We start from the raw sequence: 27,112 nt of genomic DNA, 5'->3' as shown, positions 1-27,112 counted from the left end.
CACCAGCAGCTCGCCTCGGGGGACACACGGCGCCTGGCTGTGTTTCCTGCAGCAGCAGAGCTGGCGCCCGGTGCTCCGGGGTCAGGCGGGGCGGTCACAGGGCCACGGGGTCCCTGTGGTTCGCAGGGCTGGGCGGCAGGTAAGGGGGGGTGAGCCCGGCGTCGCCGATGCCCCGGCCCTGGCCCCGGCCCTGCCCGCCCCGCTCTTGGCCCTCTGCTCCACGCATCCAGCCACCTGCCTCTCAAGTGAGGGCTCCCCTTGGGACGATCCCTGGGTTGTCCCCGCTCAGACTCCTTCCCAGCCACGGCGGCGCTGAGCACGCGGCGGCCTGGCCCTCACCGCCGGCCCCACGCGGGCCTCTGGAGCCCCCCCAACAGCATCTTCTACTTTGCCAGGATGGGGGGGAGGGGGAGGGGGCCCAGAACCAACCCTGGCTTCCTGTGGGAAGTGGCATCTGAGCAATTGTTTTTCCCTATTTCCTGAAATCTTCATACTTTGAAACCAAATGTAATATCATGGAGATTCTTCGATCCCATAAATGCATTTGGTGGGGGGGGGTGTGACCCGGGAAGACAGCGACAGGTGGACGCTGACAAGCTGTGGGCACCGGGGCCGGAGCGCGGGGAAAGGAGCTCAGACGGCGACCCCGTGAAGGTGCAGGTGGCCCGTGGCCCGGGGTGCAGGGTGCAGGGTGTGGGGTGCTCGGTGCTCGCGGCCCCCCGTGGGCCTGGACCCCGGGCTGTCCAGGTGCTCGTGAGCGACGTCCTCCGCGGTGGCCGGAAAGCCACTAACCTGCTCGCTCTCTTCGCCGTCAGGGTATCTCCTTTTCCACAGGCAAAGCTTCTGCTTAAAGTTAATGGAAACCGAGAGAATTGGGACATCTCTCCCTTCACTTTTTCTGTCAAACCAAGATAAAGGTTTTATCCCAACTTTTTTATTTGAAGAGGAGCAGCACCTGAATGAAATTTGGTCATGATCAGAAATCTTAAGAAATAGAAATTCTCCAGACACCCACATAAATGATGCGGGTAATGCCTTGAAGCACGAAGCGGGAAATCATTCTGAACAAAAATAGGGCCACATAGGCAGTCTTCCTTGAAATAAAAAGGGTTTCCACATACATGCCTTTATGAAACTGTTATCTACCAAAAGGGGTGGGGAGAGAAAGTGTAAAAGAAGTTTTTAAAGAGTTAATTTAATCAAAACGAGTCGGGCTTTACATTTCCGCACACCAACAAAGGCAGTTTCTTTACATCTCGATAGCGATGGCTAGTTCAACCTATTTTCTTTTTTCCTGGAGGTTTACTGTGGCCACAAGCCCTTCCCTGAAAAACCCGACTTAAAGTCTTGATTCCACATGTTTAAAAATCGGGTTTTATCTAAACCCCACCATCTGTCCAATTTGAAAAGAAAAGGGGCGTAAGTAGGAAGCACAGTGCTTTAGGAAAAAAAAAACAATTCAGCAATGAGCTAAAATTAATAATCTTGTTTGAGTTGTTTGGTATCTACACCACATAGCGCTGCTCCCCAAATATTTGTTCAGTGCACGAGTGACACGAATAAATGATCAAATGATGCTCAGCGTTCTTCATCCCGTTACTGGGTGACTTCCCCCAGCCTCTGCGGTCGGTGTCCGCCTTCAAACTCTAGCAACAGTTCCCCAAAACGAGTCAGCGATGAGTCCGGACGCGTCAACTCATGTCCACCTGGAATAAGATTTTCAAGAGCTTGCACGTCCTAACAGGAAAGAAGCCAGGATAACAGGGTTGGTTTCTCAGGAGGCTCAAGGTATTCCCATTTCCAGGAATCTCTGATAGTCTGAGAATAAGTCCTTTGTATTTCTTTGGGGCAGAAATGTCCTTTTTTTTTTTCTTTTTTTTTAAGTAGTGATTGTTGGAGATTTTAGATCTTCTCTTGGCATAATATAAAGTCCACGACCTTATGTCAGCACCTTGTCTACACTTACGGCTCCATGAACTCAAAGTCTGAAAACTACTGGTTTATGGAACATGCGTTATTTCAGGAACTAGAAAAAAGAAACTTCCCTCGTTTCCCATCCTCAGATTTGTCACTCCCGGGAGGACAGAGAGGCTACCCGCTGCTCCTCTACATGACACGTCTCACACCCTCCGTCCCTCCCACTATTCTCCTAAATGCAAAGCCGCAGCCTGCAAACCGCTTTCTGTACACTCGCCACCTGTCCTAAGGAGAAATGACCTACTGGGCGCGACTTCGCTGACCGTGTTTCTCATGGTCTCTTCTAGAAAGCTGCCTTGCGACCAGTTCTGGCACAGACGTCTAACCCAAGGCCAGCCGCTTCGTTTTCTCACCAATTCCCAAGATCCCTCCTCTCCAGGTGTGAGCTAAGGGGACACAGAGACAGTCTGGTGGATCCTGAGCCCGAGGGGCCGCGAGGTGAGGTCGGGGCTCATGCAGTCATGTTGGGGCACATGAAGGGCGAGTTCACGGGGCAGGTGGTCAAGAAAAGCATCAGGAAGGACTTTTAACATTTTATTTATTTATTTGAGAGAGAGAGTGTGCACACATGCGCAGGGGAGGGCAGAGGGAGAGGCCGACTCCCCGCTGAGCAGGGAGCCCATGTGGGGCTGACCCAGGCCCCGGGCCCATGACCTGAGCCGCAGGCAGCGCTTACCCCCCTGAGCCCCCCGGGTGCCCCCAGAGAGGACTTAAACAGACAAACACACTCCTAAGAAACCAGCAAGGCAGCTTCTTTTATTTCCACTGGGATTCTACGAGCTCCCTATTTAACCCCTTCTCTCTCCACCTCCCTGTTTGTCCTTGAGCTGGGGGCATCTGCTCCATAACCGGAAGAGCATTGTCTAGAACTGCGAATATGGACAATTTCCTGCACTCTCAGAAGATGGACTTACCATTTTTAATTTGCTGCTTTTTTTTTTTTTTGCTAGTGATTTTCTCTTCCTTATTTCTGTAATGCCAGCAACCTACAAACCATCAATCATACCTCCTTCTTTGTTCCCTTTTAGCACCATGCAAAAATATTTTCCACACGTAAGGAAAAGCCCGGCCCTCACCCTGCGTTTGCTGGTCCCCGTCCTCACCATAATCTAGGTTGTTCATGTGCCCAGGCTCAGCCGGGCCCCCCGCTCAGACTGCATAACCAGGGAAGGCACAGCCAGGAACCACAGTGCCTGGGCCCCAAGGAGAGCACACCCGTGACTCCACGAGCGATTTCTCATTGTCATCATTTTTCCACTAAGACACAATCCAGAGAATGAAGTGACAATTTAACGTCACACAAGGGAGGAGCAAGGAGAGTGACATATTATTTAGCCTTTTCACCTACTCTAAAATACAAAATGTGACCCCCATTCCCTATAACAGGACACTGGGCCCCACAAGGCTTGCCTGCGATCACGTAACCAGTAAGAATTGAGGCCTGGCTTCGCGTGTAACTTACTAAATTCCAGCCCGTGTTCATTTAACAATGCAGCCTCCGCCTCCAAAGCCCTGATCCGTGGTCAAAGCACACTTAACCCCAAATCACGTGACTCCTGACTTGTCAACAAGTGCTCTCTCCACTGAGTATTCCATATTCTGGTTCAGCTCAGAGAAACAGGTGCAGAGATGTGGCATTGGGTGACAGTAAAATAGGAGGGCAGCTGAGAGCGGGCCCATCGTCTTCGTCGGCCGTCTTCAAACAAGGGAATGATTCCAAAGCCATCTTCGGGTTGTGGTCCTGAGTCACTGGCCCTGCCTGGTCCAGCCCTGGGATAGACAGCCGCAAAGGTAGCCGCCAATGACCCCCACCCACTAGCGCTCCCACTTGTGTGTTGTACCTGGGTCGGTCTGGGGAACCAACAGCATATATCAGAATAATGAAACCTCATTTCTGAAAGTAGGTTATTGAAAGAATGCGACTTCTGTCTTCAGTGCTCTCGCTCTCTCTCTGTGTCGAGTCACCCCCTCTGCAGGAAGCAAGCTGCCATGTTGTAAGGGTACGTGGGCAGCCTGCAGAGAGGCTAACACGTGAAGAATAAAGCCTCCAGACACCAGCAGCAAACAACCGACCAGACACCGGGTCAACAACCGTCTACGTGGGCCCAGGAAAGAATCCTCCCCAGGTGAGTGTTCAGATGAGACTGCAGCTCACATGCAACCTCACAAAAGTCTTTGGATCACAACCAACCAGTAAAACTGCACCCAGATTCCTGATCCACAGGGAAAAAAAAATGTTGTTTCAAGTTGCTACGTTTGGGGGTAACTTGTTAGGCAGCAACAGATGACAAAATTCAAGCCCTGAGACTTTCTTCCAAATACAAAACACTCCTCCTACCTTGGTCCATTCAGGTGGCTCCCACCGAGGAGGACAATCCTTCTCCTTTGCCTTCCTTAAGCATTTGGGTCAATATATTAACTCCCCTTCTCTGGCTGCAGAGTAAGCTCTAGAGCTAATTCACAAATATTTTCACTTGAAATATGTCTGTGGTTCTAGACAGTGAATTTTTTGAAAGCCAAGACTGTCTCCCTTTCCTTTGTGCCATCATGTTTATATTCCCTTTAGCTTTTGGGCTATTTCTCTTGCCATAAGTCAATAGAAGCCAGAGATTTTCAAGAAAGAGTCTGACTTCTCTCCTGGGCAGAATATTTAAGTCATACATTATTGTTTGTTTTCAGGCAAACCAGTACAATTATGCAACATAAATTCTTTTAAAACATCTGGGACTTCAATTCAATTTAAAATCCTGTGGGGTTTATTACCAGAATGAATGATTATAAAATGTATGCATGCAAATGAAGAGATAAAAAAAATTAAAGAGCATATGAAATTTAATGTACACTACTTATAATTCCACGCCAAATTGTTGCAAAAGACAGTGGCTTTGCAATAACGTGTAAAAATATGGTTTATAATATTTATGACTTGGGAATGTGGTTTTAATATTCTATTGTCATGAATATACATTATAAAACAGACTAGAGAATTAGTTTCTGGGGTTAATAGGAGGGGGAAGGGAAGGCAGGTTTACCCAAAGCTGTCATCAGTTTTACTGCCAAAGTAAGGAAACTTGCTTCACCCCAATAGTATAGCACAGTGAAAAGCTTGTGAAGATGGAGGTGATCTATTTTTCAGTGATTTTATTCTAAAAGTTCATCTGGGGACAATCTAATTCAAACACTATTTATTAAGTGTCAAAAACGTGAAAAAATATATATTTGAGACTCTAGGGGGCTGAGAGTGGAGGGAATCAAAATTGAGCCTTAGAATACCTACCCTTGAAGACAGCGCAATCTAGAGAGATACGCAAGGATGTGCATAAAGAATCTGAACCAGGGCGCCCAGGTGGCTCCGTGGTTGAGCCTTTGGTTCAGGGAGTGACCCCGGGGTCCTGGGATCGAGTCCCACATCGGGCTCCCTGCAGGGAGCCTGCCTCTCCCTCTGCCTGTGTCTCTGCCTCTCTCTGTGTGTCTCCCATGAGTAAATAAATAAAATCTTTAAAAAGGAAGAAAGAAGAAGAAGAAGAAGAAGAAGAAGAAGAAGAAGAAGAAGAAGAAGAAGAAGAAGAAGAAGAAGAAGAAGAAGAAGAAGAAGAAGAAGAAGAAGAAAAGAAGCTGCCGCCAAACCAGAACTGTGTCAACTGTTGCCGTAACCAAATAACAGACTCCCAACCCCAGACTCCTGTTCTGATCCATCCTCAGTTACCCAAAATAAAAACCCACTTGTTCCCCTCTTCTGCATAAAGTTCTCCGTTGCTTAGAAAATATAGTCCAGCAAGAGTGGAGACAGCAGCACCATGGCCTAGCGATGGGCACCTTCATTGTGCCCCACGAGCGCCGAATACGCGTAACTCCTTGTGTAATCCCAAAGAAAGAGCAAAGATTTCAGTCCTCCAGCAGTCAATTGACGGGGAGCTGAGAGCAATTTATATTTTATTTGGAGATTTAAGGAAAGCACCCTAAAATCCTAATAATCTGCTAGACCTAGTTCAGGGGCCTCTCCCAGAGAAGAACACTCAGACCAGTGTGTTTCCAGATCCCTGTAGGACACTTCTGCATGCCAACCCCCTGCATGCCTGGGTCTACAGAGGAAACCACATTACACTTTATGGAAAAACACGTTTCCCTATTCCTTCTTCCTTATTTCTAGAGACCACAGGCTAAATCCAGCCTGCAGCCTGTTTTTGTGTGGCCTTTAAGCTAAGTATGGTTTCTACATTTTTTTAAATGGTTGGAAAAAGCAAAACAAGAATAATAGTTTGTGACACATAAAAATTATGTAAAATTCAAATGTCCATTCCATAACTGTGAAGTTTTATTGAAACACCCACGACCATTTGTCTAGCCTGCGTTACCTGTGGTTGCCTTCACTACAACGGCAGAGCTGCATAGACTGTACAGTCCACGTGAGCTGCGGCACTTACCTTATTAGGCAATCCCGGCCCTCTGCGGGAAGACGTTGCTGACCCTTGCCTTGCCATTGTGGAGATTCACGATATTTCAGAGGGCGTGTGACGTACTTTATTAGGAAGCCAAGTGCCTGGTTGAAGGACAGGGAGCAGCTTCTAGCCCTTGTCTCAAGCCCCCTTCTCCATCCTGTCCTAAGGGGGGAGAGGGTAATGGGCCCCAAATTTTCCTAGTTGGAGAGCTTCTACCCGTGGAAAGACCCAGAACAATGGAGCAGAACTGTAAACAATGTGCAAAGAAATCAGAGGAGGACCAGGAACTTCTCAGGCCTGAGCCTCTATGTGCTTCACTATGACAACATGGCTAAATGAAGAAGGTGAGCATTGCAAGGGGGGTCCCCAGCTGCCAGCCCTGAAGGCCCGATCCCTCCTTGCCTCACGGCTGTGCAAGTGGAGAAGGGGAACAGGCTTAGAAGCCCAGGATGACATCTTGACTGAAAAACGGTGGAACACGGCAACAGCTTCCTCCCGCGTGTCCACAGAGTACTTTCTAGACTTACGACAAGACACGGAGGAGAGTTACGATCACGCATGTCTCCAGTGGGGCAAACTCCACGTCCTGACTTTGTTGATCTTCCTCAGTTATCACAGTCTCCTGAGAGAAGCAGCTATTTTAAATATTAGGTGGGAGGGACCAAAAACATGATTTGGCAATTAAAATACATGCCTCAAGGAAGTGGGTTTTGTTTCTTTTTAAGATTTATTTATTTATTTGAAAGAGAGGGAGCAAGCATGAGCAAGAGGGGCGGGAGGAGAGAGAGAGAAACCCGGCAGACTCCGAGCTGAGTGTGGAGCCGACTCAGGGCTCGATCTCACGACCCCGGAGATCATGACCTGAGCTGAAACCAAGAGTTGGAGGCTTTTTAAGATTTTATTTATTTATTTATTTGAGAGAGAGAGAGAGCGCGAGAGAGCATGCAAGAGCAAGAGAGGAGAACTGAAGGCGGAGAAAGAGAAGCAGACTCTGCTGAGCAGGGAGACCGATGCAGGACTCGATCCCAGGGCCCCGGGGTCATGACCTGAGCTGAAGGCAGGGGCTCAACCACTGAGGCCCCCAGGTGCCCCTTAAACCATTGTTTGAGCTTCTCTTTTTAACCGAAAATATTAGAAATTGATATGAATTCTCACTAACGTCATTGTTTCATACTCCTCTCTTGACCACCTTTTGTTTCAAACTAAATTAGGCAAGCTGCTGATTCGGAACAACACCTAACTGCTTTTGTAATCCTTTCATTCCACAAACATTTATTAAGGACATATTAGCTGCGAGGCACGATGCCAAAACATAAGTGGGTGAAAACAAAATGACTAAAATAAAGTTTCAGCCCCAAATAGATTAGCAATCCAGTAAGAGAGGGATAAAATATGATTACAAATGACAACTATTTAATACTGAACGGAAACCCTATGGGGATGTACACCTGAAATGTCAATCTGCGGAGATATTGGGGTCATGCAAAGTGAAGAGCTGAGCCTGGCCAACTCAAGACAGAAGGAGCCCTGCCCGCAGGTGTCAGCGAGCTCTTCTGAAAGGGAGTCTCGGAACCAGAGGCCTGGGTCAGGGGTTTCAAAGGGTGGTCGGAAGCGCACCCCCATCGGAACACCGTGTGATGCTTGCTGAAAGGGGCCCTGGTGCCTCCCCGTCCTGCCAAATCAGAATCTCCAAGGCAGGCCCAAGAGCCCCGGCCCGGTACCAAGCTCTGCAGGTAGTTCCTGGGACACTTCCCAGCTTGAGACACGGCCTGGAGGACTGGTCCTTGAGCACTGCTGCTCGCGGAAGTACCTAGACTGCAAACCAATGAAATCCAAGTACCCGGGAGGTGGGTCTCAGGCACCCAGAGCATGCAATGGGGACCCCAACATGCCCCCAGCATCCTAGAACCACGGCTCCCATAACTTTACACAGAGAAGAGTGGGCTCCAGTGCAAGAAAGAAATATGCTCTTTTCCTTTTCATTGATGCGTCTAAGTAGACATTGCAGAAGGTTTCTTCCTCTGGTCTAACATACCCTCCAAGGTCTTGAACTTCATAACCAAACTTGACCCATCCATACATGGGACAGGCACCATGGGGAGGACCAGAGGAGGACAAGATGAGAGAAGCAGTTCAACGAAGGTGAAAGACCAGCAACAACATGAAAAATGCCAACCTCCGGCGTGTCCACGGTGCTTCGGGACCCGCCAGGAGTGGGGGGAGCCCACGGCGAGCCGGGAGGGGAGCCCTTGCGCTGAGCGCTGGGGAAGGAGAAGCTAGCCTCACGGGGAAGAAGAGACGTCAGCCGCGAAGGCCTGAGCCTATCTGAGGAGTTCAGAGTCTCTGGGGTGTCGCGCGGTTGTGTCCCCCCGGCCTGGAGAATGGTCACGGCACAGTCCCCCAGGTCCAAGACGTCATCCTTCCGGCCTCTGATCTGGCCCCAGCTACGGTCCGGAAGCACTCGGGGGATTCCAAGTGAAGTCCAGGCCGCACCCACCAGAGATTCTGACTTAATGAGACTCAGTGACCTTGATTCCTAAGTGGCTCCCCGGGGGCTCACAGGAGCGGGGTGGGGGGGGTCACAGTAGGACTGTCAGTGGGAGGGAGCACCGGCCTTGGCCTGGCTCTGCTGCTGCCCGTGGGCTGCCCCTGCCCAGGTCCCCCCGGCCCTCCTTCCAGGCCAGGCTCTCGGCCCCCTTGGGGCCCTCAGGGGAGAAGCCCAGGCCTCGGGCCAGGTGGGCCGTGCACCTGGTTCCGAGGGGTCGAGTGAGCCCAGCCGTGCAGCCTGAGCGTTGCTGCAAGCACAGCGGGCCGGAGGGGGCCTGCGTCGGCAGTGGGGGGCCCTGCACCCCCCCCAGGCTCAGCAGGGTCCCCGAGGAATCCGCGAGATCCACGAGTCCCACCGCGGCACAGATCGTGATGTCCCCAGGCAGGGAAAGAACAACGGCGCTGCCCTCAGCTGCTGCCTGGAGGCGATGGGGGGGCGGCGACGGGCGGCGACAGTCACATAGTGGCCAGCGGCATCCGGGCCACCGCAGCCAGGCGGCCGGCGACTCACATCGGAGCTTGGGCGAAGAGCAAATTGCTACACGGCATCGATCTCCTGGGTCCCGTGCAGAGAGCCCACACCCGGAACGGTAGGTCCCGAACGCCCAGGGTGCGTTCACGTGCCAGAATGAACATGTGTGCAGGCGACACGAGTCTGGGCGGGAGACACGTGTGGCTGCACTGGTGTGTGAACCAGGTGGATGAAAACTCTGCTCACGGAATTTTGGAAACAGGATGTCCCCACCGCCCCCCATCTCAGGGTCACAACAGTATGATAAACCGAGTTCCCTGAATCACAATCAGGGCGTGTGATTTCAGAAAAGACTCCTTCCTCAGTGGAAATGTATTTATAAAAAGAGCTCCCTTGGGATCCTAGATCAAAAACTCTAGGAGTAGGGGCGCTGAGAAGGCGGGGGGGGCACATAGGCCCCCGGAGTCCCTGCTGTCCTGCAGCCGCCGCCAGGGCCCTGTGGGCACAGAGGGCAGCCAACGCCCACGACAAGTCGGAACCAAGAGGCCGCCGACTAGGGCGGTTGCTTCAACATCCAAGAGATTAGAGTCCAGCCCAGGAAGGAGGGGGAGGGAGAGGAAGAAGATCTGAGCAGAAAGTAGCGCTTGTTACACGAAGGTGAAGAGGATGGTCCCCCCTGCCCACCCACCCCACCCACCCCCCCGGCCTGGGCAGGAGCGCGGCCCACACGGAGGGCGCGGAGGGCGGCGGGCAGGTGGGCCCTGCACTGGCCCCGCGGCGCCTCGGACGGCGCTCTCTGTGCTCCTCGCCCGCAGCCTTGCATCGGGAAGCAAGGGGACGTTGGGGAGCCAAGAACAACCACAGCAGGTTGGCCGGCCATCGACAGCCCCCTTTACAGCCCTTCCCTCGCAAAGAGGGTTGCTGCTGCCGCCGTCCTTGTCGTAGGGGCACGCACCGCACAAGCACACACCTGCACCGGGAGGAGATTACCGACTGGAGCGGCTTTTCTGGAACGCAATTACAGGCTGTGTATCAAAGGTCTTGCAAATGTGCAGAGCTTCCCAACCAGAAATTCCGGTTCTGGGAATGTGCTGAAGGCGGCCACCAACAAGGTGAGTGTGGTGTAGCGCTTACCAGCCGGCACTTGACGTCCACACAATCCGGGGGCAGGTCCTGGTCCCACCGACTAGCTGAATAAAACTTTGGACAAATTGCTGGATGTGAACTTCGACATCCCGGTGTGTGCAACGGGGGTAACAGTCGCAGCCATTGCACCAGGCTGTCAGGAGGGGGAGGAAAAACCATGACAATGCTCGGCACCGGCGAGCCTGGCAAGATGGGTGAGGTGTGTCAGGTCAGGAAGCATTGCTGCTGGCCTCGAGCCACACTATTTTATATGTAGAAAGATGGTAGAACAGCCGTGGTACATCACACCACTGGTTGTACAGGGAAAAGCTAAAATGTAATGAAAACATCGAATAATAGGTGATTCGTTAAACAAAATTATGATATATCCTTATGATGAATATTAAGCTGTCCTTTAAAAATGTTATGGAAACATATAAATTGCTATAGAAAGGTCTTCACAACATATCATTAAGTGAAAGAGGCAGGTTTATAAACTAGCATGCGCAGCACGGTGAGCTCTTCGTTCATACAGGCATTTACATGCATAGAAAAATACGTGGAAAGATGGACTCTAAGATATTACAATCATTGCCTGGAAGTGAGATTATGGATGTTTTATGTTTTAAGTCTCTCATACCTTTGGCTTTTTGTTTTGTTTGTTTGTTTTTTAATATTTTATGTATTTATTCATGAGAGACACAGAGAGAGATTGAGGCAGAGACACAGGCAGAGGAAGAAGCAGGCTCCATGCAGGGAGCCCGATGCGGGACTCGATCCCGGGACCCCGGGGTCACGCCCTGGGCAGAGGGTGGATGCGCAACTGCTGAGCCACTCAGGTGTCCCACCTTTGGTTTTTTGTACTGAAAATGTATTGCATTTGCAATAAGAAAAAAAAATCTTTTATAAAAATGTCACTTTTAACTGGAAACTACTCGTTGGGAAGTCACTGGTAAACTTTATCAGGTAATTATCAAAAAATCCCACGGAAGAATTCCAATTAATAATGCAGATGGGGTGAGGGCAATAGGAAATCACTGAGAATGCCACGGTACTACTGCTGCAGGCAAGCTCCAGCAACCGATGCTCCACCGGGGCTGAAATTCGGAGGAGTGGAATATTCGCACAATCTCAAAATATCTCCCTCAAGATCGTCATAATTGCCAACGGGGAAAGAGCAGCTTTACGACGGAGGAGACGGGCAGACGGCACAGGAGCCAACGATCAGGGGTAGCAATGTCTCTCTGGGAGACACATCAGCATCGCGAAGCCCCCGAGAGGACGCCCAGGTGGAAGTCACTCGTGTAGTGTTGTTGTCCGAAAGGTGGGACTTCCGTCGGCCCGTGAGAACACGCCAACAACCTCAGTCAAAGTCGTTCTATAAATACCCGAGCAGTCCTCCTTAACAGCATCAAGGTCATAAGAGACAAGGAAAGGCCCAGAAACTACCCCACGTGTGACGTGACAACTAAGGGCAGTGGGAGATCCTGAACCGGCTGCTAGAATAAAGGACACAAGTGGAAGAACTGATGAATCCAAATAAAAAAGTCAGTAGTTGAGCTAAGAGGGTTGTCCTGTTAATTCCTTAGATTTGATAATGATTACATGGTTACGCAAGATATTAACATCAGAAGAAACTCGGTGAAAGGTACACAGACACTCTTTGCACGGTTTTTTTTGCAATGTTTTTGTATCTAAAATTATTTCAAAATAAAAACTTTAAAGCAAGACTGGGTAAGCCTCCATGCCTGGGATTAGACATTACTGGGAAGTCCCCAGGAGGGCCCGGGCAGGAAAGGTCTTAGTCCTATATCTCCTCATGTTTGAATAAAAATATTACTTTTACAACTTGCTAGATTAAAATTAGATTAAGGCAAACACAGGGGAATGTAGCAAATCAGTTTTCAGCACATAGCCACGGAGAACAGTCACAGATACTATCAATATTCAACATTTCTCTTTTGAACTGTCACTCTTCAAAAGCCATAGTTTCCCCCATTCCAGTTCACTGGTTCAATTCTCTTTTTTAAATCTCAATGATCTTTTTTCTGTGTCCCATCTGTGAGTCAACAAAAATTAAAGATCAAAGTCTTCTTTTGAATTTTAAATGTCTCACGAAGCGACTTTGTCATTGCCCACTTCTTCTGTTGACCCTTTCAAAATCAGATAGGAAACGTTTGTTTCCTCAGTGCCTGCCGAATTGGTACCGGAGTCAGAAAGAAAATCACCGATCTAGACAGGCCGTAGACTTCCGCGCTTCCTAAGGAAACAGATGTTGACCTCCCAGTGCAAGCCTATCCCTGATTAAAACAAATGGCAACCACGGAGGCAACCCAATTTATTGGAAGTTACTCTAAGTTCACTTCTATTTTCACCATCTCCACTTTATAGTCGACAAAACTGAGGCTTAAATGAAGGGATCCATCTTTTTTTTCAAGGTCCTAGAGTAAGTAGCAGAATCAGGCCCCTGGTAGCTCTGCTCTTCATGGTTTGTTTGGAAACGATGTTCATTTGGTGAATTTCACTGCTTTTAGAGGCCTATCTAGAAACTTCTGGAAATCCAAAGCCGCGTGTTGAGGAAAAGACGCCTGTCGCAGGTAAGAGTCTGCTGGCACAGTCACCCGTTCTCCGTTGTACGGGGGAACGAAGAACACCGAGGTCGGATCAGGGCAGGGCAAACAAAAACCGCCTCACGCAAGTCAACTGAAGGACCGAGTGGGAGCTCACTAATCTAGGATTTCTCCTTCGCTGTTCAGAGATTCACTCTACATCTTAATATGCAAAACTGCAGTTGACTTAAGATGGAGACTAGAGTCTCTAATCACTGTGATTCCACATGTGTAGCCGTTTACTATAGGGAATGGACCACGTCCTTGTGCGCACTCCCTTCCCTCCCCTAAACCATCCTACATACATCTGCCAGATTAATCTTCTTAAAGTTTTAATTACTTCATTCCTCAGCTGAAAAACCTTAAATGGCTCCACACTGCCTTTGAAATACTATCTAAATTCCTCAACGTCTGGCTCCAATTTTTACTTCCCAGTAAAATTTTATCATCAGTCAGGATAATTTCCGAAACAACTAACAGAAATCTCAGCTCACACCGGCCTAAACAGACGGGAACTTACGTTCTCATATAACCGGGAGGACAGGAATAGGACAGGCTCTGCGGTGGCTTAATCCAGTAGCTCCAGTTCCACGTCCCCAGGCTTCTCGCTCTCTGGCTCTCCCTCTCTCTACCCTTGTCAAACACTCTGTACTCAAGCCAAATGAAAACACAAGTCCTTGCTTTCTCACTTTGTCATGGAACATCCACCCACCAACCTGCAAGGCCCACATCTTCCGTGGCCCATCCCTGCCTCTCCCGGCACAAAGCCTTGCCCTCTTCCTCTGTGACTCCATGGTACCTTATACCTCTATATAAAGGCCCGTTGCTGCGTCCTGGCTTGTAAAATAGCCCCTCGTATCTATGTCTTACTTGCTGTACTCAGCTGTAAGATCCCCGAGGACTGAATCCAAATCCAGCCCCTCCACATGGCCCCATGTCCTGACTGGTGCATTGTCCACAGGCTGCCAGTAAATAAGCCCATCAATCAAGAAACAAGTCGACTGTGTCAGAAAATTTCCATGGTTGTTTGTCCTAAGGCACCATTTTCTCCCTTTCATTTGGCAATCTTCAGAGCCTAACACAAATTAAGACAAGTTTTTGTTTTTTAGTTAAATGTGACATTCTCAGTAAACAATACAGGGGACCTCCCTACATATATATATATCAGGTCTATTGCACATCTGGCCAATACTGATGAAGAGACGCTCCAGAAAATTGCTCAAGAGACCAAGGTCATTGTGGACCATGAGAAGGACTGGAAACTAGGCCGGTGCATCTTACAGCTCCCTGGGATTCTCCAAAAGATTTTAGGCGACTTACTTCTCCATACTCTCTGTGATTATATCTATGAGCTGGCAACTGCCTTCACAGAATTTTAGGATAGCTGCTCTCGTGTGGAGCAAGATAGACAAACTGGACAAGGGTTGAAGGTAAACATGTGGCGTATGCTGCTTTGTGTAGCAGTAGCTGCTATTATGGCCAAGGCATTCGATATCTTGGGAATACAGTCTGTCCAAAGAACATAATCCTTAGGTTTGAATACTGTGTGTTTCTATCAAAAATAGCCATTTAGCACTATTTGCTTTTTTACAGTCATGTGGATACAAAAATAAGTAAAAGAAAATTGTCAACTCACGTCAGATGTCTCAACCTTGGGTTGAAAACACCAGAGGACACTCAGGTTCTGCAGAAAAGAACAGCAAGTAGAAAAGCTCTTCCAAAGCCTAAAATGATGGTAGGACCTGGGCTAAGTCTGCTTCCTGTTGATGATGTTTCTTCCATGTTCCCTGCTGACCTGCATATTATCCTCCTCTAAGTGAGACACCAGAAAAAAACCAGCCTCCTCTTGGCATCACTCACTCTCTAAACCCGACGGAGGCCTAAAGCAAACCTGTTCTAATATTTGCCTGTATAGAAATGGAGTCCGAGAAAAATCTCCAGGGAGAACGGCCTAGGGGAAATCACGTGGCAAAGTCAGACTCCCTGACCACGTTCCTGCCCAAAATCATTATCCATATAAACCACATTGACATCTATCCTATCTCGGGGCAAACTGGACACCAGCATCTTTCACTTAACAACAACGGCGGAGAAGTTGGCAAAGGACAGCAAGCTGCCCGAGTGCTGTGTGGGAGAGAATGCAAGTCTGCTTCCGTGTAGGATCCGGTCAGCTGGCAGATAAGGTCTGGCCTTGGGATTCATTCAGTCGCTCACTCTAAAATATTTAATACGCGTCTGTTAGGTGTCAGGTGCTATGTTAGTTATGAGCTTCAAACTTCTTGGGGGCCAGCTCGAAAACGCCAGCTTCGATCTTCTCCCAAAGCCACCTCCCTCATCTATGACCCAACAGCTCAGCTTCTCCTTGAGATGGGGAGCCCAGGATGAGCAGTGTCCATGAAGCTTCTGCCTCAAGTTCTAGGGCAGAAGTGGCCAAGTCTCACCAGAGGCTGAGGTTGTGCCAAGCCAGCTGGCTGTGCCCCATGGGTTGTTAAATATAAATGAAGGGGAGGGACATTTGCCCCGTCATCCCTCATGAGAAAGACTGTAATAATATATCACTTACGACTTTCAAATAAAGCCTCATTGTTGAACATGGGACAGAGCCGTCCTTTGACTTTGCTGAGCTGGGGTGATCACCCTAGCACCAAATGTTGGGGGTCTCCACGGTAATGGAATGTGACTCATAAAGACAACTGCTGATGAAGAGAAAGTTCATTCTTTCATCATTCATTCATGGCTTGAGTCATTCATCCGACAAACATTTATTGAGAACCTCCCATTTGCCAAGTTCTCCGCCCTGGAAGACACATGAACAGATCACCACACACTAGGATCAGCGCCATCACAGAAATAAGCGCGGAGGGAAATGGTAAGCTCTGCCTGGAGAGTCGGAGAAGGCTCGGAGAGGTGGTAACACTGAATCCATGAAGGGTGTAAACATCGGAGATGTCCCCACTCACAAACTTTCCCCGAGTGCCCAAAGTAAATGCAGGTATAAGCAGAGATGCGAGTAGTTCTACTTTAAATACAGGAAAAGTTGAAAAGGGACAGGCCTGGACTTTTTAGCTAAATATGGGGATGAAATCATTGCAAGAAGACAACCCAAGTCGCTCATCATTTTGCATTGATGGTAACTTCTTTCCTGGGGCCCTTCTCAGTTCTCTGTTGTTTGTGGGTAAATATCCACCGCTATTTAACAGTATTCCTGTTTAATTGGCAACCAGCTGCCTCTAGGAAGCAAGATATTATGTTCAAGTGTAACCATTTCCCCACCTCCCTCTTATCACTGAGACAAAGACTGAGTGGAGAAAATGTATTCTTAAAATCGATAGGCTCTTTAGAAAATAAAACCAGCAATGTGATCTCTAGTTAGCGCTAAGAACTCTAGCTTTCCTGAAGTGTCGGCTCATGGTAGGCAAAGAGCATACGATCTTGATTAGGAGCAGCCCTCACGTCAAACGTTCGTGATCACCTCTCAATCAGATTAAAGAATTAGCTGCTTCTTGAATCGCCTCTCTTGAGAGTGTTTTTATTTGAAACTTTTATGGCCTCAGAACTTTTGAAACCCTTCAATAGCAAATTCCCATAATCCGGGAGCTGGCTTTCTGGGCTGGCCAGATGCTGCCTGTCTGCTCAGTATAGGGTTGGCAGGATATGCCAGAAAGCAGGAATGCTTTGGAAGAGGGCCATGCACATGTGTTGGGACACACGCATGAGGAAGACCACTCTGACTGGTAAAGGAAGGCAAACAAAAGCATCAAGGCCTCACTGGGTAAAGGGCAGCCCAAAGAGATGGGGAAATCTCTAAACCAAAGAACAAATAGTGGAATTCCAGACACCTGGGTCCATGGAGGGGAAGAGATGGGCCTGTGGGGAGGGCAGTAGTTGCTATGGACAGCCTGCTAAGCAAACCCCCCTTCACAAAGGTCCTATGACTCGCATTCATCCTAACAGATAAGACAAATAGGTAATTATTCCATCCAGAAAACATCAAGATTGTGATACAGCTATAAACACACTGTCTTAGAGATGTAGCAGATTAGCCCAAAGAAGTTCAATGGCCTTCTTACAGCCCCGAAGAACTTGATAATAGAAGAAATCGCATAGCGAACATTGCCAGACTGAAGACGGAAATCTCCCTACAGGCAGCTCCTATCCAGGGCATTTTGCTCCACTTGAACAGGGGCAACAAGAAATGCTTCATAGGAGTGTGTGTGTTCCCTCAGGTCATCATAAAAATCATAACAAATCATAACATTTTGGGATTCAAGAAAATTCAATAAAGTTCAACTCCTCCTTTTTATAGATGAGGAAGACGAGGCCCCAGGGAATACGATGACCTCCTTAAAATAATACAACTGCCAAAGTTGTGAAAAAGCCACAATTTATACTCGAGTCATCTGATCCCAACTTTGAACCATCTCCACCTCAAAAAAAGATTATAAGCAACAATAAGAGACAGAAAATCTCTCCACTTCCCAAGGTAGGGAGCAGCACTCTTACAAACACCTGCAACTTCATAGAAACACTGGCCTTGAATTTATCTTCTTGAACTACTCTGTACTCCTGAACTATCGCTCTCCTTGGTGAGGACCGTTTGCCCGCTACCTGCTATATAAAGCTGACCTTCTTTTAATGACTATGATGGGAGCCAATAGCTCTAGCTTTCTAGGAATTGTTCCATCTTCAATTCACCCTTATCCTTCTTGGTTTTATAAATTCACTAGATAAACTAAAAAATATCTTTCTCCACTTCCAAGAAAATCTGAGGTTGTCGCTTGGTGAATTTAAAGCTCTATGAGGAGAGAGCAGAAATAAAAGCCAGTTGGAAAACAACCAAGCCTCTAGCAGGATTCTCTGAGCCTGTGTGCACGTGTGCATATGCTCCCACCACTACTGCAGCTCAGGATTTGCTCTTGGTTCTGACCTGTTCTCATTGCCTGGCACCTGCTTCTGGGCCTCCTGCGTCCATGGGAGCCTGTCCTGGTGGGACACATCAGAGGTTGTCACCCATCTCTTCATAAAGGGTCAAGCCCATGAGCGCAGCCTAGGGATGCCACTTGGATGTCATCAAGAGGGGTCAATGCCTCATGGTGGCATTCTGATTCTCTCCCTACTCCTGAGGGAAAGGAGAGGGAGGCGATTTTTTTTTAAGTGCAATGTATCTCCTTGAAAAGTACAGAGAAGATAGAGCCACTCTCTTTGGGTGGGAACACTAATTATAATAACTCGTATTTATGGAGCACTCCCAGTGCTCAGCACTTCACATACATGATCTCATTTCATGTTGAAAACATCTCCATGAGGAATGCATTATTCTTTTTCATGATAACGAAACTGAGGGTCCTAGTAGTAAAGCTGGGACTTGAACCCAGGGGGGTCTGCACGTGTAACTACTCACTCTCCGGCTCCTTAGGCGTTAAGACAGGTAGGAAGCGCTTGCCCAAAATAATACTGATGGAACGGTGTCTGGAGAATATGCAGTCTGTCAATTCCCCCAGACATTTCAAATCTCAGCCTTGGATCAAGCAGGAACTCGAGGAAGCCGTACAGTCATCAGCTTGACGTTGAAGGACATTATAATCTAACATTGAAAGACAAAACAAATCTAGCACGAAGATGTTGTTGAAGGCATCATCCACTACCTTGACATAGTATCCTCCTCACTAAGACCCATGGGGAAACATTTCCTGTTGCTCTCAGTATCAGGAAAAGCTGTCTTCTCCTAAATAGTCACTTTGTTTGTAAATGTGAACAGAGTAAATTCTGTTCCTGTTTGGTTTCCATCTTTGTTATGGCTCCTAGGAATTGTTAAGCCAAATTTATATCCCACATCTAGAAACTCTCCAGGACTATATACCCGCAATACGTCTTCTGGTATACTCTACTCACTCCTTGTTTTATTAGTTTCTTACCTGTACTCTCCTTTGGTCTTGATCCCACAGCTATTAATTTTTTTGCTTTCCTTCATTTATTTTACTATCTCTAATCTCCTATGGAATGAGGTACTGAATGAATGAATAATAGTCAAACCATTGTCTTCTTTTTAATGAGTTGGAAAAGATGCATGGCACCCATTCAAGTCCCTGAATCCCCAGTGAGAGGAAAGCCCAGACCCTGATCAACAAGACCGTGCTTGTGGGAAACCTACAATCGACAGGGACTAGCAGGGCCATGTAATGAGAGGAAAGGGTGAATGATGACCTCATGGTAACGAAGAGGGGAACACTAATGCTACCCCAAAAACATTTAAACCACCCTGGGGACCCTGCCAATGAGAAAAGGAGAACTTTGGAGGACTGAGTTTCTATTTGTGACGCTATATAGGCTTGAGCCTGAGGCTTCCACTAGCATAACCCACACCCTCTGGAGCCCATCGTTCCAGGCTGCAGTATCCTGAAGTCATAACTGTACACATGTAGGATTAAGCCATGTTTTAGCGTTGTCTCACCTCACTGGTTTGCAGCTTATAGCTCTGGATGATAATTATGCTTTGAAGTACTCCATTTATCTCACGTCTACAAATCACGTAGCGATTATACTTTTAGGGCCCCCTAAATGCTCTCATGACTGAGCCTATCGAGTCACCCGAATCTCTAGCTGTTGACTCAGTACTACAGCTCTAGCAAACGCAGGTTGACTGTTCCAAATGGTCAACAGAGGAGACGGATGTCCAAGAGGAAGGTAAATTTGGCCGAAGAAGAATCATGTGAGTGGAGCTCTGGTTGCTCAGACTATGAAAGCAAAGACACTAAATTCCATGTTCAAGGTTCCCCCTGTTGGCTCCTGATGGACAGGCTGATGAAGCACATTACCTTATGCCTGGGCAGTGATGTGGAGCTTAATGATGCATGATCATTCCATTACGTTTCCTAAATGATTACAGCTGCCATAAAAAAATAAAAATGGTGTGTCTGAGATTGGAAATATCTGGAGGAGACCTTCATGTTGCTGAATCAACTAACAGGTATTTCTTGGGCATCACCCATAAGTTCATCACTGTGACAAGCTTATTGGTGGAACCATAAACAAATCAAGATCTGATTGATGCCCTCAGAGGATTTACTCTTTAGTTGGGAAGACAAGCCACTTATTAAAAACTAAAGAATCCTTATAATCAAAGCATTTGGCATTTGTGAGAAGAAGAAGAAGAAGAAGAAGAAGAAGAAGAAGAAGAAGAAGAAGAAGAAGGAGGAGGAGGAGGAGGAGGAGGAGGAGGAGGAGGAGGAGGAGGAGGAAGGAAGAAGGAAGAAGGAAGAAGGAAGAAGGAAGAAGGAGAAGAAGAGGAGGAGGAGGAGGAAGAAGAAGGAAGAAGAAGAAGAAGAAGAGGAGGAGGAGGAGGAGGAGGAGGAGGACAAGAGGACACTGGGAGTGGGCTTTGCTAAGGCAGAGGTAGGATCTGAGTCGGCCCTGAAGAGGAGCTAAAATTCAACTAAGAGCAAGAGATGAGGGGCGCCTGGGTGGCTCAGGGTTGAGCATCTCCCTTCGGCCCAGGGCATGACCCCAGGTCCCGGGATCGAGTCCTGCATCAGGCTCCCTGCATGGAGCCTGCTTCTCCCTCTGCCTGTGTCTCTGCCTCTCTCTGTGTGTCTCTCATGGATAAATAAAATCTTTAAAAAAAAAAAGAGCAAAAGATGAGAGAGTTCATTGCAGGTTGAGGCAAAGGGGCGAAGTGCATGGACACAGCCTGCGGGAGGCGTACTGAGCCGATCTGGACTTCCCCCTTCACTCGGGCCCAACAGACACTGTCCTATACTCCCACGAGGAAGAGCAGATGTTTCAAGACCACACACCTCACATAGTTTTGCAGAAACCGCTCTCGATTTTACTTCCCTTGTTTACCAGTTAGATTTCATTTGATTCTTTTCCCTCCCGTGTGGGCCTTACTATCCCGGTTATATATTTGGCTACAATTCTGAAAGGCAGAAGTAAAACCCAGTTGGAAAACGAGCCCGCAGCAGGGTTCTCGGAGCCTGTGTGCCCGTGTGCCTACGCTCCCCACCACTTCCGAAAGCACTTTGCTGGGGTTCGTGAAGACCGTGCACAGGACAGCTGCTCACATGCTCTTCAGCAGAAAGTCCTGAGCTTCCGGATAGCCGCGTTGCAAGGGGCGCTCTCACCACCTCTCATCTTCTAATCCTAAAACTAACGGGATGTGGCTCCGTTTTCTCCCCATCTGCTTCGAGCCACCTGGGAGCTCTCCGGGTCTCTGGAGCTGATGGTGGAATTATTAAGGGAAGGGGGGATGCGCTCCCCCTTGGAGACGGGGTGAGGAGATCACGGCCTCGTAGCCAGTAGACATGTAGTCTCCAGGCAGCGAGTGACGCTCCTGAAACGACCAGAGCTTACGTTCTCCCGTCAAGCTAAGGGCCTTGGAACACCAGGGAGAGGGAAACAGCACATTTTGTTTCTGATAATAAATCTCCCATCTTATCGCCTGAGACATCTCGCTCTCCGGGGGACACGGGGCCTGTTTCTCGGCATTTTCCGATTGGGCTCTTCCTTGCCTCCGCCCGCCTCTTACCGGGATCCCCAAGAGGCAACCTGCCATCACGCCTGCCATTTCCTCCCCCCTTCCCCTCCTTTCCAATCTCATTTAGATACTTTCTCTTTCCCCAGCCCCTCCCTCAGCTCCCCATCCTGGTCTTCCTCGGCCGACCATCATTACCCAGGGGATCTCTTCCTATAGGTCTTCAGAGAGAAACACTTCCTGGGTTGGACTGTGAAGCAAAACATTATGAGACTCTAACTCAATCTCAATTACTATTTGGCACCACGTTTTATGAGTGAGAAATGCAATAAAATAGCAATTTCTAAATTTAACTAGCATTATATAATGCAATTATTTATTCCAGAAGGCTGTTGTTTATATATTGCCCGCGCCATCGATCGGCCCGAGAAAGGCAGTGTATAGGAAGCCATATAAATCGATCATTATTTAGAGTGGTTAATCAAATATCTCATTTGCTTCTATGAATTTCCCTCCAGTGATCACGCTGCGTACCCCACAAGGTACCAGTGGCCTGCGACCCGGTCCACACACCAACACTAGACAAGAACAGAGTCGAGCGAGAGGTGCAAAGAGATGACTGGCCCCTTCCCTTGTCTGAAATGCCAGAAGAGCCGTTAAAGCAGCAGAAGCCATGTTCTTCTTCCAGACGCCCGTCCCCACGCGGCTCCCACCCGTGACCACCATAAGCTGAAGCCACGTGACAACTGCGATTATCCGTCATCGTTGTCACCCACATGACGACGAGGCCGCTCCCCACTGCGCGCTGCTCCGATGCGTCGGAAAGTGAGAGACGCTCTTCCGAGGGCTTCTTGTTTGTTTGCTGTTTGCTTTATAAGCTCCTTCAGGCAGGATGGGGGCAGGGGGAGAGGGAGAAATGGAAATTCAGTCAGGAAAACAATTAACCAGCACAGCTTCGCTGCACAGCAACATGAAATCCTATCGCCTTTAGAGCCCCGCGCGCCCGGCTCTGGTTTCACGCGCATTTAAGGATGAAAACCGGTCCGAACGCTGAGCTGATGCTGGCCTGCAAATGAAAAAATCAAAGAGGCAAACATTGTAAAATCTCGTTCGCTGCCTAATCACATCTCAAGAATGGTGATCTGAGCTGGGAGTATTTTTAGTCTGTACACAAGAAAATGCACCTTCGCTCTCCTTAGGCCTTGGTCGGTTGCCAGAGAATTGTCAATCTGTCTTTTTCTTTTTTTCCACGTTGCATATAAAAAAGTTAATGGGATGAGCGCTGGGTGTTATTCTATATGTTGGCAAACTGAACACCAATAAAAAATAAATTCATAAAAAATAAAAATAAATAAAAAATAAAAAAAGTCAACGTTTGCTTAAAAATACATTGCACTAGTTCACTAATGACGCTGTCAGCTAAGCCACCGTCCTCACAGACAACCGGGCTGTCCTCGCTAGATCCCGCGAAGCAGTAACGAGCGCTTTCCCCAAAAGCAAAGTACTAGCGCTTCTGGAAAGGGGACACACCTACCAACCTTTGTGCTAAGCTTTGCCGCGTAAGAGGGATCTACTTTTATCTCAAAACGCCAGGATAGATCACATAACCTGCAAAACATTCATGCTTCCTTTCCTTTTTTTTTTTTTTTCCCCTTTCCTAATTGAGTGTTTTTCTTTTGGAGAGTTTGTGGTGTACTAGGAGTTCACCTGCAATACAGCAGGAAATCTCTCAACACAAAGCAATCCACAAAGGTTTATTTCGCCCCGAGTACTTCCGAAGGGGTTTTTGTCATTTGACTTTAGGTTGAAAAAGGAAATAAAGTGACTGAGGCATCTGGCTCCCTTATCTTTTTCAAGAAACCATCTTGGAATAATGTGAGATTCACCGAAAGGTCGCCGACGTGTACAGGATGCAGGGCTCCTGCGCGGCCCTTGCACGGCTGCCCCACGTCTTACGCCTTAGGTCACTATGGCACATCTGTCAAAACTAAGAAGCTGGTATTGATCGATTGCCATGGACTGAACTGCAGGTTTTGTTTGGATCCCACCAACCGTCCTCTGGCTCTTCCGGGATCCACCTTGCCCTGAGTTCACACCTCCTCGGTCGCCCGGATCTGTGCCGGTTCCGCATCTTTGCTGGTTTTTCACGACGGGTCACATATCCTGTAGCGTTGTCTCCAACCTGAGCTTCTCTCTTGCTTTTTCTCGTGGTGGGAGTGGTGGTGGGAGTTTTTAGGACGAATAACACAGAGGTGAGTCGCCCTTCCGTCCCTCGGTGTCAGAGTGATACCCACGCGATGGCACTGCTGACATTAGCCTTCGTTCCCCGAGAGCTCGTGGTGGCCAACTTTCTCCACTCCAGGTTTGCTATTCTACTCTTTCTTTTATTTATTTGTTGGAGAGAAGTCACAGAGTCCAACCCACACTCGGGAGGGGTAGGGGGTGAGAAGCTTGCGGAGAGGGAGGTGCCTACCTACGTTATTTGGAGGGCGGGTATCGCTATCGAGGAAGCATACCCTGAGAAAAACGTGCCTCTTCTTCCCAATTTATTTACTTATTCAAGAGTTGCTTCCCTTAGGGGCGCCCGGGGGGCTCCGTGGTTGAGCGTCTGCCTTCGGCTCAGGTCGTGACCCTGGAGACCCGGGATCGAGTCCCGCATCGGGCCTGCATGGGGCCTGCTTCTCCCCCTGCCTGTGTCTCTGCTTCTCTCCCTGTGTCTCTCGTGGATAAATAAATAAAACCTTTAAAAAAAAAAAAGAGTTGCTTCCCTTAATTTTAAAATAAGACACATCACTTAAGTGATGAACATCTTAAGGACACAAAACACTAAGAAAACACATCAGGGGTTTTAATTTTCGGAGAAATATTGTTTCCAAGGCCTTTTTCAATAAAACGGATTTAATATTGATGTAACGTGCCCAGGGGAAAAAGCCCACAAGAGGTCATACACCCTCCGCCCCCGCCCCGAGCTCATCAGGTGCACCCCAAGCCGCGCACAAAAACAAGTGGTCACCTGGAACTTAGGCTGAACCCTTTTGGCTCAGCAAACATCTCCGTCCGTCTCGGCCTCGCTCAGCCACGCGATTACCTGTGCCGAAAACAGAGGAAGCGGCGTCCCCATCTTATCTGAAGGCCCCAGTGTCCTCCCACGGCCTCCAAGCACAGCACGTCGGAGTCACCCACCGTGGCCACCCCAGCGTGACCGCTCTCCCCTGGCTCACTCATCCTCACGCCTTTCACAGACCTCTACACCTACTCTATGGCGAACACCGAGCTGGGGCCCGGGGCAGCAAAGGGAAAGAAAGGTTCCGAGAACACGTCCTGGGCTGCGGGTCGAGGCACCCACCGGGTTCACCTGTGTCTTCATGAGATCTGATAAGGATGACACGTGAGCCGGCACGTCAGGTGTGGACGCACACTCTCCCACTTGGAGAAGGGCACCGGCGACTGCTTGTGGGGCAGTGACCACGTCCAGGGCCCTTCCATCTCGGAGGACAGCTTTTCCCATTAGAGGCACCTCGACGGGCAGTAAAGAAAAGCTTCGTCCAGGAGCATTAAGGCTTCCTGAGCGAACCCAGCAAGGCTTCCCTGCGTGCCGGTGCCCTCCAGGCGAGAGGGGGGACACGGGCCAAACGACTCTACTGCTGCAAACAGAATGTGCCCACCTGGCCGTGGAGGGAGGAGGTTGGCAGGTTCTCCCCCTGTGCCCGGAGAAAACCCAGGTGCCGTGGCCCAACCACCCGGGGGGAGGCCACGGCCAAAGATCTGTGCCGCACAATCAGCGGGGTCCCTTCGGGGCGACCCAGCGAACACCCAGGCGGCCCAACCAGCCCGTGCCACCAGTCACTATCCTGGAACGTGACAGGATGGCCACACAGTCCCGGTGACACCCCGCGTTGCTGGTACAACCGGGTCGGGTCCGTTTAGGGTGCATTTTCTGTTCTCCTCATGGGGATGCCCGAGGGCTAAAGGGCCATAAGCGGGGTGAGCCCGCGAGCCCACCCGGAGCCCCCTGCAGCCACCCGGGCGGCTGGCGGTGCCATTTCCAGGACACTCGCGGGCAGCGGCTTGCTGGGCGGAGGAGGAACTGCCCGGGGCCGTCGTTAGCAGGTGCCGCGCGGGGCTCTTCGCATCAGGGATGACGCGGGACACAGAGGAGCAAGAGCTGTGGCCGCGGTGTCCCCCCGAGCAGCGATACCCTCCGGCGACGCCGTGGGCCAGCTCTCTCCCCACAAGGCCGCCGCAGCTCCTGAGCAAACACGGGGTCTGGCTGCCGCGTGCGCGTCCTGCGGGGCCGGAGGAGACACCTGCTGGCGGCATCTGGGGTGGGACAAATCGCCGGGAAGTCAGCAGGACTTTAGTCCCCACAGATGAGATTGAACAGAGTCACTACACTGTGGCTCAAGTGAGTGAAACACCAGGGAGCTCCGGGCACTGACGGAGGAGGGGACGCAGAACAGGACTCGGGGATGTGGTCAGTGGGAATGAGGGCGGTGGCCCCGTCAAGCAGGCTGACCCCCAAACGCTTCAGGAATCTGGATTAAACATTCCTTCCGGGGCTGAGGACGGTGACCGAACGCTTGCAGGTTCGCTCCCGGCTCCCTCCCTGCCTTCGGAGGGGCACCTGGTGGCCGGGGCGACAGGACTGGGCCGTGCAGGCAGGTCCCTGTCCCTGTCCCTGCGGGGCTGCCCTCGGTCCACAGGGGCTCTTCCCGGCTGCTTCAGCTGCTGCGGAGGCTGCGGTGCAGACGTGGGCCCCATCCCGCGGGCCGGTGCACGGAGGGCGCACCCTGGGGCCACCCCGGCTACTACCAGGGCCCTGCTGCTCTCCCCGCACCCAGACGGTCTCTGTAAGGGATGGTGCAGATTTTGAGGCAGACACTCATTCTCTCCACTTCTCCCGTCCTTCAGCCTCGCTGAGCCTGGTCTACACCTTCTCCTCAATGCCGGAGTAGGCCATGGTTTATGAGGATCTATCCCAGCCTACCTACCTGACGCGGAGAGCTCTTTACCTACGGAGCCCTGCAGAGCGGGTCTGGGGTGCTGCATCCTGTGACCGGGTGTCATGGGGAGACGTGTCACCCCTGCCGGGAGGAGCTCTCCATCCAGGGAACAGCGCACCGTGCCCCTCAGGTAACACTATCGTCCACCTGAAGGACTTCGTCCACGCCGCCATTCCCTGTTCCCCGTCCAGGCTGCACACCTCCCTCCTGGGAGACTGAGAGCTTCCCTCGGACTCTTGGGGATGAGTTTACCCAAATAAGGACGCTCAGCTCGGCCTGTCACACCCACAAGGCCTGGGCATTTCCTGGACCCCGTGAGAGGACGCCACACACCCTGGGTGTGCTACCCTGCTCAGCACGGGCAGAGCCCGGTGGAAGCCGAGTGTGTGGATTATGGCCCCGCAAGGATCTGGAGAGATGCTTCTCTCCAACCACACGCCGGAAGGTGGCAGGTACCCAGAGCTGGGAGA

The 27,112-nt window shown here is 49.8% G+C and overlaps 3 long non-coding RNA genes across 5 annotated transcripts in view; 2 read left to right on the top strand and 1 right to left on the bottom strand.

Annotated features, from left to right (window-relative positions):
* LOC111093857 overlaps positions 1-15,808 on the bottom strand; it is a 30,059-nt gene extending 14,251 nt beyond the window's left edge. For 2 of the 3 annotated variants that reach the window (XR_005384042.1, XR_005384041.1), the window contains exon 1: positions 13,690-15,803. This is a non-coding gene — a long non-coding RNA (uncharacterized LOC111093857). Of the gene's footprint in view, positions 1-13,689 lie in introns of all 3 variants that reach the window. The other variant, XR_005384043.1, reaches the window with a different exon arrangement.
* On the top strand, positions 2,085-4,149 carry LOC119867537. Its single transcript, XR_005384058.1, has 3 exons — positions 2,085-2,415; positions 3,586-3,768; positions 3,882-4,149. It is a non-coding gene; the product is annotated as an uncharacterized LOC119867537 (long non-coding RNA).
* Positions 15,809-15,887: 79 nt separating the features above from the next.
* On the top strand, positions 15,888-24,259 carry LOC111093856. The gene is made up of 3 exons (XR_005384040.1): positions 15,888-16,038; positions 22,158-24,001; positions 24,218-24,259. It is a non-coding gene; the product is annotated as an uncharacterized LOC111093856 (long non-coding RNA).
* The last annotated feature ends 2,853 nt before the right edge of the window (positions 24,260-27,112 follow it).

The sequence above is a fragment of the Canis lupus genome, chromosome 34 (genome assembly GCF_011100685.1).
Source record: "Canis lupus familiaris isolate Mischka breed German Shepherd chromosome 34, alternate assembly UU_Cfam_GSD_1.0, whole genome shotgun sequence".
Taxonomy (NCBI): domain Eukaryota; kingdom Metazoa; phylum Chordata; class Mammalia; order Carnivora; family Canidae; genus Canis; species Canis lupus.
Note: the sequence above shows the minus strand (reverse complement) of the source record. Positions and strands in the feature narration are given on the sequence as shown.